This window comes from Coenobita brevimanus, chromosome 76 (genome assembly GCF_032717465.1).
Source record: "Coenobita brevimanus isolate Jiangsu-jjx chromosome 76, ASM3271746v2, whole genome shotgun sequence".
Classification (NCBI taxonomy): domain Eukaryota; kingdom Metazoa; phylum Arthropoda; class Malacostraca; order Decapoda; family Coenobitidae; genus Coenobita; species Coenobita brevimanus.
In genome coordinates this window covers 28,040,471-28,053,507 of record NC_137029.1, presented here as the reverse complement: position 1 = coordinate 28,053,507, position 13,037 = coordinate 28,040,471, and the positions used below count along the sequence as shown (strand labels likewise).

The following is a 13,037-nucleotide window of genomic DNA, read 5'->3' as shown; positions in this document are numbered from 1 at the left end:
CTTCTCCTCTTCTCTCCCCTTACCAAATTTTCTTTTCCCTTGGCTCTTATTTCTTTTTGCTCGCCCTCTCTCTCTCTCTCTCTCTCTCTCTCTCTCACGATCACACCGTTCTTTACCCCACCTCTCTCCATGATTTGATCCTTCCTCATTTCATCTTTTTTCTTTGCCTTCTCACAACTTTCTAACCTGCATTTTCTTTGTGTTCCATTTTTACGTTTTCCTTTATTCCCTATATCTATACTCCCCACCATTTTTCTTGTCTCATTTTCTCTCTTGTTCTTTCTTTTTTTGCTTTATTCCAACATTTCTTGCTTAGATTGTCCTACGCATATTTTTTCCTTTATTTCCTTATTTACAGACCATCCTTTTTTTCCTCTCTCAGTTAGCTTATTCCGTTGTCCCTCTTCTCATCTGCCTATTTTTTCCCCGTTCACTGCCCTATTTTCTTTTTCTTTTATTCTGTCTCCTGTCACTCTTTCACTCCTTCATTTTCTTCCGTTCACTCTTCTTTTTTTCATTTCTTCTTCTCTCCCTACCATCATTTGTGTTTTTTCCCTTCCCATTTTCATTTCAATATATCTTTCATATCAAACCCTCTCTGCCGTACCTTTCCCTAGCAATACGCATATCATTCTACCATCCCTTCCACTAGCCTGCTTCCTTCCCCTCCCTTCCACCTTCCCATAAGACTGTTTCCTTTCCCTCTCTTCCACCTTCCCATTGGCCTGTTTCCTTCCCTCTCTCTCTCTCTCTCTCTCCCTTCCCCTTTTGCCAAGGGAGTTTAGTAAAAATTTGTGGCAGGTTTAGGGTGGCGGCGCGCCTCGTCTCTCTTCATGACCGTATATTGGTGAAAATTTCCCTGAGATACATATTCCACGCCTCCCTTACCCGCCGCCCCCTGGAGAGACGAGGAGGAGGAGGAGGAGTGTGAGTGTGAAGGGATGATGAAGAGATTAAAATTAAATGGTGACAGAGAATGGAAGAATACGTATATCTGAGGGAAAGACGATGACAGAGGAGGAGAGAGACACGAAAAGTAAGGGAGAAAGGAGTCATACAAAGAAGGAGAGACGAGAAAAAAAATCTACAGAATATACTCGAGTGAAGGCGACCCAATGAACAAGGTCAGCAAAACTGTGCCGTCCCACTGCACAGCACCAGATACTACAATACTTTGACCCTCACAGTATGGTAAAATACTATGCCCAAAGTAGCCCTAAATACCCGTATAAGTATCGCAGTTAGCTCTAAAGGTTTTCTGCAACAGCTGCTAGCCAATACTCCTCCTCCATTCTGAAGAAAGGCTGTGCTCTGACCATTCCAAGCGAGTTGTGAAGAAGGTAGAGAGAGAGAGAGAGAGAGAGAGAGAGAGAGAGAGAGAGAGAGAGAGAGAGAGAGACGAAATATGTAGGACAGATTAGGAAGAAAATGAGAGAGGGAGAGGGGAGAAACTAGGAAGAAAAAAAAGAGAAACTGGAGGGGGAAGGGATACACACACACACACACACACACACACACACACACACACACACACACACACACACACACAAAATTGGACTGATGAAATCTGGTTGTGAAGAATTACAGAGAGAGAGAGAGAGAGAGAGAGAATGATGTGTGGTAAGTGTATTACAAAAAGAAATGAAACAAGTCGAATATAATGGATAAAAGTAGAGCAAAGAAACTAAAGGAAGAATAATTAATGAGAGTGGGGGTAAAACTGATTAAAGAGAGAGTGGGTAAAATATGTGGTGAAAAAATGTGAGAAAATGAGAAGAGAATCTGGAAAAATTGCTGGAAATGAGAGAGGGGGAGGGGAGGAGAGGGGACGGGATGGAAGGGGAGAGAAGGGGAGAAGGGAATGGAGGGGATGGAAGGGAATAAGGAGGTGACGACAAGTGGTAAAAGAAACGGAAAAACGGCATAAAAGGAAAATAATAAAAGGTAATGGAAACTCAGCTGGACCTCTCATGTCAGATCACTTGCTAAAACCGCCTCAAAGAAACTTGGATTATTGTACAGAGTCCGTAACTTCTTCGCCGATGAGCAGTTAGCTATAATTTATAAGAGTCATGTGCGCTCTCAGCTTGAATATTGCTCACCCTTGTGGAATGGTTGTGGAGAGGTTGCATTAAGACAACTAGACAAAATTCAGAATAAAGCTGTTAGAATCATTAACAACCCTGCCATTACATATAAACTACGGTACCTCCCCTGCAAGTAAGAAGGAATGTTGCCTCCCTTGCAATTACAGATATTTTTTTGGCAAATGCTCAGACGAAGTTGCGTCCATGGTGCCACCTCTCCATGCCTTCCCTCGTGCTACACGGGCATCTGGTAGCGCTCATGACTGGAATGTCACTCAACCATATTGCAGAACTTCTGCCTATCAGAATTCTTTCATTCCCCGAACTGCATCTCTCTGGAACTCGCTTCCCCAGAGTTGTTTTCCTCCAAATTTCAACCCACAAGTGTTCAAGTCTAACTGTTACAGATATTTTATGAACAGAGGACACCAGTAATCTGGTGTATGGATTATTTTTTTTTACCCATTTGTTTTTCCTTCCTCCGTTCTGTTATTTATAAAAAAAAAAAAAAAAATGGTGAAAAAGATAAACGATCAGCTTTGAGAAAGTTTGAAATGCTCCAGTATAGTGGTGGGCGGGAAGGGGGGAGAGGAGGGGAAGGAAGGGGAGAGAGGAGGGGAGGGAAGGGGAGTGAGGAGGGGAGGGAAGGGGAGTGAGGAGGGGAGGGAAGGGGAGTGAGGAGGGAAGGGGAGTGAGGAGGGGAGGGAAGGGGAGACAGGAGGGAAAGAAAAGGGAGAGTAGAAGGAGCAATGGTGGGGAGAGGGAAAAGAAGAGAGGAAGGGAGGGAAGGGGAGAGAGGAAGGGAATGAAGGGGAGAGAGGAGGGGAGGGAAGGGGAGAAAGGAGATAAGGAAAGCGAACGGAGAGAGGAGGGAAGGGAAAGGAAGGGGAGAGAGGAAAAGGAGGAAGGGTGGGGAGAGGGAAGAGGAATGGAGATAAGGTGAGAGTAGGAACCGAGTTGCAAAGGCTGGAGAGGACGAGGGGGAGGATATTAATTAGGGAGGCGGTAGAGGGAAGTGGAAACAAAGAAGGGAAGAGGGGAGATAGCAGTGCGGAAAAGAGAAGAGGAAATGAAAGCGGATTTGAGGGTTTGGGAGAGAAAAGATGAAACAATCTCTATCAGAATCAGATATACATTTCCACACACATAATACCATATAAGTGAAATATTTAATACAGAAGAGAAGGGAGGAACAGGGAGAAGGAGAGGAGAGGACAGGCTATAAGATGGGAGGGAGGAGGAAATATCTGGGGAAGTGAGGAGGAGAGGGAAATCGGAAATGGAAGGACAAAATGTATGAGAGAAATGTAAAAGAAAAACACAGAACAGATACAAAATAACGCAATGGGAGAAGAAAAAGAATACCAAAAAATATATATATATAAAGTAAGAGAAAAACGCCGAGTAAGATAATTAAGGTACTAAATATACGCCAGGGATGGAATATGGGAGCAAAGGCAGAGACAGACAAGAACTGACAGAAGCCTTTAAAAGTTGTTTCAGTAATAATCATAACAAAACGTTGGAACCTGATATATTTTTCAACACTACGCCTCCCATGACCCACTCCTTGCTGAATACACTCGTCTGACGTTACAATGAACAGATCACTAGAGTTCTGCCAATCATGAAACGGTTTGAAAACATGGCCACACCCTATGGTAACAGCAAAATATCTATGACAAACACAAACACAAGAGATATTTGCCTGAAAACACAGCAGCCCCCTCTAGCAAAACACGGAGATGCATAAACACGGGTAGGCGTACCAATCAATGCGGAAAACATCCCCTATGCATGTGCGTTCCCTGACACACACACACACACACACACACACACACACACACACACACACACACACACACACACACACACACACTAGCCTCCTTTCTCCCTCACACATACATACACGAAGACAGCCGCCACTATCGTAGGAACAACCATCACTTTTAATAATTCACGAGCCACTGAATAGGACAGTGCCTGACAGTGGCTGTAACCATGTGTACCTGCACTGAAATGCCTACTAAAGCCGGAGGTGTGGGAGCACTGGGACGACGACGACGACGACGACGACGACGACGACGATATGAAATTAGATAAAGTCTGAGATCATATAAACTGAATACAGTACACTGAATAGTATATTCAAATACCTAACGGACCTCTTGATGGTGTATATAAGTGGTTCATAATATAAACAGTATCCCCTTCACTAGCAGGGAGTCTCGCTTAATCTGAATGCAGTCGCCTGGTATAGCCTATTCGATCTAGCCTGAGAAGAGATAGATCTTAAGCTTCTGAAGGCCGGCAGATGATTGGCTGTCAGAGTGCATTCATTTTATTAACGATGTGTTTTAAATTATTTTTATAATAAGGGTTGTAATAACCGTTTGACGATAAGACTGCCCAAATAAAATATTATGTACAGTTATTTCCAATGATTAATTTAGAAACGGAGCCTTACAAGTTTATCAGATGGCCTAGATATGTTTGAAAATTTGAATTCTCGGAGCAAATCAAAACACATCCAGGTAAGGTTTCACGAGTACCTTGATTTTTTTTTCCCACCATGTTCTGGTAAATTATGGTAAACAGTCATTACTGCGATATTTTGTAACATCAAACTTAGTAAGGCATCATAATTCCAATAAAAATGACTGGTAGACACGGGTGAAGAAGCCACATGTCACCGTCACTTTTAAATATCCCGCAGCCCATACCTTGTCACAGCTCTGTTTGTTCTGACTAGATATTCAAAACTACAAAGATGGAAACTAACTAATGATGCGAGAGTAGAAAGTATAATGCAAACTGATGCGACGGCAAACGACCTCAAATAACTTGGAATATTCGTCTGCTTAGTCAAGTGGGACATCTCACGCGCGGCCTACCCCCCCCCCCTTCGTCATATTTGCTAGGTTAGATTTTAGGAAATATCGCAGTCATGACGTAATTTACCTTAATTTCCCGGAACATGAGAAAGAATCAAGGTACTCGTAAAACTTTACTTGGACGTGTTTGATTTGTCCCGACAATTCAAATTTTCAAACGTATCTAGGCCACCTGATAACTTTGTAAGGCCCCATTTTTAAATTAATCTAAGAAAATAACTACATGTATATATAATATTTTATTTGGGCAATCTTATCGTCAAACAGTTATTGTAACCCTTATAATACAATAAATTAAAATACTAAGTTAATTATGAATGCACTCGAAAAACCAATCAGCTGCCAGTATACAAAAGCTTAGGCTCGTCTCATCTCAGACGAGACGATGTACCAAGGACAGAGGAAAAAGACACACCCAGCCACACGCACACACTGTAACTCACATGGCATCAATGTACAGCTTCAATTATGAGCACAGTGTTTATTACACACGCATTCTCTCTCTCTCTCTCTCTCTCTCTCTCTCTCATACACACACACACACACACACATGTAAGATTTAACTTTCCCCAACAACTTAATTCCTGTCAAATTCCCTCCGAAGCTTAGGGTACTCTTGTCAGTCCCTGTCGGTCGCCATGACACTGTGTTCGGGAATCTGACGCTCGAAGAGAATTACCCAGCTTTATGAGTTACTCAAGTTCCATGTCCTCTCTCTCTCTCTCTCTCTCTCTCTCGGGGGCGCGGTGGCTCAGAGGTTGAGCGCCCGACTCGTAATAGCGAGGTTGCGAGTTCGAGCCTCTCATGGGTCACCGTTGCCGGGAGTGGTAGCGCGCTCCTGTAACCTAGCGGGGCTATATGGCCATAGCTGCCTAGCTCGGGGATGATTAAATCCCTTTAAATCTCTCTCTCTCTCTATTTCAATCTATTTCTCTCTCTCTATCTATCTACGAGTATCTATCTATCTAACTGTTAGCTCTAAGTAATTTCCATTTTGTTTACTCTGTGGCGTCAACACTACGGTCCTTGCATTGACAGTTATACGTATTACAGACATGTTAATACTGTGTCCATGTTTGCGTCGCTAACCCTACCTACCGGATTTCTAACACCAGACGATTTTATTCTGCTGAAGGGGAGTCCATCCGGCAGGAGGCAAAAACCTCATTTTTTGTTTTTTCAATCACAAGACAAATTTATTCTGAACCCATATAATTCTTTCTCTCTTAGGGCGCCGCAACACCAAGGCCGGAACCAGAGTTACTTTAACGCACTTTGTCCGATAATGTACGTTTTTGAGCAATGTTGGAATAAGGACACCTGATTTCACTGGGTTACAAACTGGCCAATCTATTTTTTCTCACTGCTGAACATAATGCAGGTAACAGTGAGAAGCATTATGGTCGGAATGTGAGCCAGTGAAACCAGGTGTTCTTATTCCAACACTATTCCTAACGTACATCATCGAACAATTCGCGTCACAATAAGTCTGGTTCCCGCCTTGGTGTGGCAGCGACCTTAGTCTTTTAACCTTTTAGCCTTTTTTCTTTTGCTAACTTTAGACAAAGTTATTCTGCAGGAGGTGAGTCACAGGAGCCTGAGAGTTAATATCCAGTGTGTGGCGTAACTCCATTACCAGGGGACTCGATGCAAACTCAATTACATTTTCTTTCCGACAGTGTACCCTGACACGAATAAAAACATTTAAGGCCGCAGTGAGGGCTTCCAAGCACCATTTTCTTCGCGATTTAAAATGCTTATCACAAAATAATATTAGCTTTTGTTATTTATTCATTCCAGTACCCACGTCGTTTGTCTCGGTGACGTACAAGAGGATACAAAAAATATGCACTATAAAATAAATCGCTCAGGGACAGTGCTGCGTCGTCTCATTTACCACCTACAATACAGCTCCCACTCCCACGTAATGAAACTCTGGGTACCTGAAGAGGGTCCAAGTCAACACGAAAACATTATATCCTTAATATGTATATATATATATATATATATATATATATATATATATATATATATATATATATGTGTGTGTGTGTGTGTGTGTGTGTGTGTGTGTGTGTGTGTGTAGGTAGGGGCGCCCACCATCCACTCACTCAATGTAGTGCTGCTCTCGGATGTCTGCCCTGTCCTCTCCTCCATCCTTCTTTCCTTCCATCTTCTTCTGTACCGTATTTTTTTTCTTTCATTCTTTTCTCTTCATTCTGCCTACGGATGACTTTACACTCCCTCTTGTCTTTCATTCCTTCATTCTTTCCTCTCCCTTCAGCCTGTGGGTGACTCTACACTGAGTGACAAGCCAAATGGTTTCCTGTACACCAGGAAACCATTTACTACGCTGGGTGGTACCCATATAACCAAATTTTCGTGCCTGGTGGTTTAGTGGGTAACTGTGCTCCAGTCGAACTGAACCGGTGAAGGTTTATATCCAAGGGGTGATTGGGGTTTATTGCTCATGTAATGCCACTCAGGGATGAGTGAGTCTGGTCACTCTCATCTTAAATGTCGGGACCAATTGCCTAGTCCCAGGCTCCTACGCTCCTCATGGGGCAATGTAGGATTGGATGATGGCTGGGTGGATGGATGGATATAATTCTTTTATAATTTTCTCTTCATTAACTCTCGGCACGGTGAAAATAAGGCGGTATTCCAGGTGGTCGTGGCCACAGAGTCTTTGTTTATACTCCATTGGGAGCCTCACTTGATGGAAGGGACTTATTTCTCATCAAAGAATAACTCACAGGCCTCGGTGGCAAATTGTCTGTTTTAAACTATCCCACGCAGATCCCCGCTCAATAATAATGTTTTAATTTACCTAAACTCAATAGAATTTTATTCACGTATAGAATAACTTACAGGTCTCAGTGCTATATACTGGCGTGGCGCGTTGTAAGGCGTCCTGATTCCGTACAGGGTAAAACAACAAACAAACCGATGTGCGGAACACCAGAGTGTCACACCGAGGCTATTTAGAGCACACGACTGGACTCCAGGAATACAACTGAGTGTCTAATATCAGTTCCAGGCAAAAACCACACGTGCAGGTATTACCGTGCCTATTTTTTGCCGCGTTTCTTGTAGCAGCCGCCAACACTAACCGCGACACGGGAGGCGACACGATGAAGGTACGACAAAAGCCAACCCTGTGACAACTACACCCAGCACCGCAGCAACACCCACGCCGCCTTGATGATCAGGGAATGTGCGTGGCCTCGCAATGTATCTCTTTCCTTTATAGTGTTCTGCCACTTCAAGCCTTAAATCTCGTGGAATGTCTGTGTATTTTTACTCTGCTAACTTTACTCTGTTTTATTCACTTCCTGAGATATAAGGACACCCCAATAAAATACCATAACGTTGGCTTTCTTCTTTCTTTCTTTTCTTTCGACAGGTGAGTTTATTAAGCGTAGAGAAGATCTACCGTAGTGATGGGGGAAGAATAATTCCCACCAATCAATTCGATACAGTGGCATCTTTTGTCTATACTCTCGACCACTAAACGGCTATGCTACGTAGCAGATACGTCTCATAATGGCAGATGCTTGAGTAACAACATTCATATCTGCTACCGTAAATGTATCTACCCATTACAATCACTCAGAGTTGCTGGTTGTTATTATATAGGCATTTCCCCGCATACGACGCATCAAGCTACTTTACCCATGTAGTAAAAAAAAAAATCGCAGCTGTAAAATATTTAATAATTATCTCGATGAACCCTTTTTCTTCTAAGGACGCACCTGGTGATTTTATTATTCCTAACAATTGGCAATTTTCTTTAGCGCTCAAGCACCCATCCGGTAAAAAAAAAACAAAAAACAAAAAAAAACAACAATGATTTGGTATATAAGGAGAGAAAGTATAGTGCAAAGCACAAAATAATAATATCTGGCACTTACCTCTTCCTCTTTGGGCTACATCGAGAAGTAGATGAGAAAAAAAAAAAAGAGGGAAAAGAGAAGGTGGCTGACAGAGGGAGGACAAAAGGAAAGGACGGGAAAGGAAATATTAAACAGAATATAGATTTTTGAGAAAAAAGACGCAAAACTGCGGTACGAAAAGTAAGGATGAAAAGAAACTGGAAAAGAAAAAAGAAAGAACGAAAGAAAGAAGACAAAGATGAATATGAAGTAGAGTAAGAGGAGACAAAGATGAATATGAAGTAGAGTAAGAGGAGACAAAGATGAATATGAAGTAGAGTAAGAGGAGACAAAGATGAATATGAAGTAGAGTAAGAGGAGACAAAGATGAATATGAAGCAGAGTAAGAGGAGACAAAGATGAATATGAAGCAGAGTAAGAGGAGACAAAGATGAATATGAAGTAGAGTAAGAATTATAACGGGAGGACAGAAGAAACCCTGAAAAGGAATAAAAAAGGGATACAAGGGAAAAAAAATAAAGAGTGACCTACAAAAAAAATACTAAAGAAAAAAACAGTAATCGAAAAAAATGAAGAGAACAGCTAGGAAAAGTTATAATGAAGGGGAAAAAAAAGAGAGGCCGAGAGAAAAAGGAAAAACAAAGAGACACAAGGAAGCAAGGAAAAGGTAGAAATGGAAGGAAAGAAAATAGATGCGGAACCTTACCAGACGTCGAGTGACAATGGTAACGTTGCCTCACCTGGAAAAAGAAACACAGAATTAGTCCAACATCCACATCAATTTTTTTCCCCATCCTCGGGTAAACACGGCATCGTTAGTTTTTACAACGCAATGGAAATATTACCTCTTAATGGACCCATGATTTGATGTGTGTGTGTGTGTGTGTGTGTGTGTGTGTGTGTGTGTGTGTGTGTGTGTGTGTTTAATCCCTGGATTCTGGGTAACTTCTTTGTTAGTTTATTCTTGCTGCTGTCAGACAACTGTAGTGAACTCTGGAAAGGATTATCGTGTTGAAGTTGTTTATTAATATTCCATCCAACTTGTTGGATATAATCCTCAGGAGATGGCAAGAATAACATGAAAAAGACGGCCTCAGGATCAATGGGTTAATCCCCACATGGTTGAGGGATCTTTTGTTATTCCATTACACCTGAAACTGTGATTTTACTTACGCGAGAGTGAGTCACAGGACCCCGGGTGTTAATACAGTTGTCATTAGCCATCTCATGATCGGGATAACTCGCGTTCCATTCCAGCTAACATCAGACGATTTTATTCAGCTGGGAGGGAGTCACTGGAGCCTGAGTGTTATACGATTAACCCTCTTACGGTCGGGACAACTCTCGTTTCACCCCAGCTAAAATCTGACGATTCTATTCAGCTAAGAGGGAGTATAAAAGCCCATGAGTTTCAGCTAAGAGGGAGTATAAAAGCCCATGAGTGTTAGTACATAAAAATATATATATATATATATATATATATATATATATATATATATATATATATGTATATAAATAATGTCTTTCATGAAGCAATGGTTTGAGTTTTTTTCTTTGCAACAATACTTTTATGGTGGAATGCAAATGTTACTTTTTTATGGAGACAGCCAGGTGTATTGCAACGATACTTTCTGATATTGTAATTTTCCATGCCCGAGTGAAAATTTAATTACAGTAATATGAACTGTGACGTTGACAGAGGATTTATAATACCCTGACATACAAATTGTGTGTGAGATATTATCCAGTGATATTGGCGTGCTGCTGTATGGAATGAAAATAGTACGACACAACTTATTCATATATATTTTCAGTCACTGTTTACGAATGTGGAGCTGATGTGGCTCGGTGGTTGGTGTACTCATCTCGTGATGGATGTGCCATTTGTCAAGGGTTGAATCATTTGAAAAAAGAACGCAAACACCTTGATATATATATATACAAAAATAAATTATATGTCGTACACAGAGTGTGCAGTTAAAAGGATACGGGTACATAAAAATAACAAAGTGAGGGTGAGAGGGGCAGACAGAAGGGGTGGCCAAAATTAAATTCACAAATTCATACAGTCTCCTGTTCTGCTATTCATAAACATAACAATAGTAGGTCATGCCGGGTCGTGTCGGGAATGCGCGACAGTGTCATGACAAGTTATATACATCACTGTTTTTGCATGTTTGTTTGTGTATATATGTGCCACAGTGCATAGGGTGCGAATGTGGAAAAAAATGACCTAATGAAAACTGTATATACTGATAAATATTTCCTCACTTCTCACTTCCCTCTGCTGACTAATATTTCACCACATGTCAGTTCCCTCTGTTGATTAATATTTCACCACTTCTGCCTCTCATTTTTACCTGCTGGGAATAATTAACCTTGTCCATTTGCCTCATTATCACTTTCCACTAGTAGCTGGCTACTTTTACTACGCTGAAGAAGATCTGATATGTTTTTTCTCATTTCAGGCTAATATAACTAAACTGAGAGGGGCGTGATACGTGTCTTTTCATACGTGATACTCTCTCTGATATGACAAGTCAGGGAGGGAAGTGTAAACAACTTTTGCCTCCGCCTCTACCCCACGTCACAGCTTGAACAAAAATGGAATGTTTTGGCAACTTGATCAATACCCCCTTCCCGCCCCCTCTACACAGCATTTCCTTGTTGTAATTTATATTCGAGAGAACTGTTGGCGCGTTCCCGATTTTTGGCAGATACGATGGTTCTTTTTCATTTTTGGGAGATATTGGACGTCAAAACAAAACTGTAGCTTACGTGGAAAAAAGCGAATCCTTGTTTGTTTGGGTTGGCTGGGAGCGAGCGAGTGAACGAGGTGTGGTGGCACGAACGGTATGGAGGGCGTGCGGCTGATTTCCACGTGTGTGCTTGTGTGTCCATGCGTGCGTGTGTACGTGCTGAACAAGAAGAATAAAAAAGGCCGTCCTTGTTTCCAATCCCACCACTGTGACAGGTCTTCCCTAGTTAACAAATTTTTCTGGTAGCAAGAAAAAAAGTCGGTCACCGTGCACAAGGGGATAAGCATAACCCTGTCACTACAAAAGGTCCCCGCTTAGTAAACAAAATATCCTGGTGATAAGAAGAAGGAAAAGTACGACGCCACCGGGAAAATGGACAGAGAGGACAGGGTTAACAGAAATACGCCTGGTGGTAACAAGGAAAAGAAAGACAAGAAAATATGGACGCTACGGTACAGAAGAGGACAAGGCTCATTAATCTTTCAATCCAATGATGTACTTTGATATTTCACTCGTGCACCACCGGATGATTTTATTCAGTTCAGATAGACCCCTAATTGTGTCACGGTTAATGGAAGCTATATATAAATCTTCATTCATTTCAGTCATTGCCAGACGCCATGTATCCCAAACGGGGTGGCCAAGGGCTTAGAGTTAGAATTGTTTTACAGGGAGGGGCACTAATCCTCCACCAACCCTACTTGACACGTAGGGATGCCAACAGAATCTGGTGTCCCCAGGCGGTCACCCATCCAAGTACTAACCAGACCCAACGTTGCTTAACTTCGCTGATCGGACGGGAAGCGGTGTACTCAACGTGGTATGGCCGTTATATATATATATATATATATATATATATATATATATATATATATATATATGAAGCCTCTGTGGTACAGTGGTAGAGTGTGCGTCTTCATAGCTACATGGGAGAATGAGGGTTTGAGTCCTGCCACGGTAATAAACTTTGGGAGTGTTCACCCAGCCACGTACTGCTTTGTTAGAAACATAAGGGGTGCTGTGGTCGAACCAGTGTCACGTACTAAAAAGCATGCTTGCACCCAGTTGGCCTGCACAGGCCGATTACACTTGGCTCACAGACTACATACACATCCAAAGTCACTCCAACATTACAATCACACTTACAAGCACTTCTTCCCCTACATACAATCTCTACCAGACACCATAAGCCACTTGGTAAAGAATCTTCTAGTTCTAAAAACCTGCCTGTGGGTAAAAGGACAAAAATGCAAAATACATCATCGTATTCAAGGGGTGAATATTGATCTGATGGAGGTAACAACTAAGAGATCCGTCATCGCACTGAAGAGGTAAGGTCACATCCACATCAAGCCGACTGTGAGAGATGATGATGTAGCTTGTGTCGTCTTCAGGTGCCGG

At 41.9% G+C, this 13,037-nt stretch overlaps 1 non-coding gene across 1 annotated transcript; it reads right to left on the bottom strand.

The window, feature by feature from the left end:
* Positions 1 to 12,351: 12,351 nt before the first annotated feature.
* On the bottom strand, positions 12,352 to 12,470 carry LOC145408326 (5S ribosomal RNA). The gene has a single exon (XR_013898917.1). It is a non-coding gene; the product is annotated as a 5S ribosomal RNA (ribosomal RNA).
* Positions 12,471 to 13,037: the final 567 nt, after the last annotated feature.